Below are 1,088 nucleotides of genomic sequence, written 5' to 3' on the forward strand. Positions count from 1 at the left end.
AATAATTATAAAAGGAATGCAACACGAGGACTTTCCAGGAGGTCACCCATCCTAGTACTACTCTCGCCCAAGCACGCTTAACTTCGGAGTTCTGATGGGATCCGGTGCTTTAGTGCTGGTATGATCGCATCCGACATGTTTCCCCGTCTTCGTCCCTTATGCTTGCCACTCCCAGGTCCGCTCCAAAGACGATTCTACATTCTCACTACCATTACAACCGTTTCCTAACAATGGATAATGTCCTATACTACTTACTCTCCCGCTCAATCACGGAGACGAGTTTTCCACGGTTTCCACCCCTCCCTCCATACCGCAGCAACACGAGTTTTTTCCACCCCTTTCAGAAAGCGCTCTTCGCGCCACAAAGCCGCCCCAAGACGCCCGAGCAATGAGCATCGAGCTTAAACATATCGCAAACGTAAAAAATAATATAACGGGATTAATATATATCGCGCACGTGCGATATGTTTGTCACAAGGCGCAAAAAATAATTATAAAAGGAATGCAACACGAGGACTTCCCAGGAGGTCACCCATCCTAGTACTACTCTCGCCCAAGCACGCTTAACTTCGGAGTTCTGATGGGATCCGGTGCTTTAGTGCTGGTATGATCGCATCCGACATGTTTCCCCGTCTTCGTCCCTTATGCTTGCCACTCCCAGATCCGCTCCAAAGACGATTCTACATTCTCACTACCATTACAACCGTTCCCTAACAATGGATAATGTCCTATACTACTTACTCTCCCGCTCAATCATGGAGACGAGTTTTCCACGGTTTCCACCCCTTCCTCCATATCGCAGCAACACGAGTTTTTTCCACCCCTTTCAGAAAGCGCTCTTCGCGCCACAAAGCCGCCCCAAGACGCGCGAGCAATGAGCATCGAGCTTAAACATATCGCAAACGTCAAAAATAATATAACGGGATTAATATATATCGCGCACGTGCGATATGTTTGTCACAAGGCGCAAAAAATAATTATAAAAGGAATGCAACACGAGGACTTCCCAGGAGGTCACCCATCCTAGTACTACTCTCGCCCAAGCACGCTTAACTTCGGAGTTCTGATGGGATCCGGTGCTTTAGTGC

The 1,088-nt window shown here is 47.9% G+C and overlaps 2 non-coding genes and 1 pseudogene across 2 annotated transcripts; all 3 read right to left on the bottom strand.

The window, feature by feature from the left end:
- Positions 1–13: 13 nt before the first annotated feature.
- Positions 14–132, bottom strand: LOC119342943. Its single transcript, XR_005165816.1, has one exon. It is a non-coding gene; the product is annotated as a 5S ribosomal RNA (ribosomal RNA).
- Positions 133–499: 367 nt separating this feature from the next.
- On the bottom strand, positions 500–618 carry LOC119342942. Its single transcript, XR_005165815.1, has one exon. It is a non-coding gene; the product is annotated as a 5S ribosomal RNA (ribosomal RNA).
- Positions 619–985: 367 nt separating this feature from the next.
- On the bottom strand, positions 986–1,088 carry LOC119342944 (annotated as a pseudogene; the record flags this gene model as incomplete).

The sequence above is a fragment of the Triticum dicoccoides genome, unplaced genomic scaffold (genome assembly GCF_002162155.2).
Source record: "Triticum dicoccoides isolate Atlit2015 ecotype Zavitan unplaced genomic scaffold, WEW_v2.0 scaffold110403, whole genome shotgun sequence".
Taxonomy (NCBI): domain Eukaryota; kingdom Viridiplantae; phylum Streptophyta; class Magnoliopsida; order Poales; family Poaceae; genus Triticum; species Triticum dicoccoides.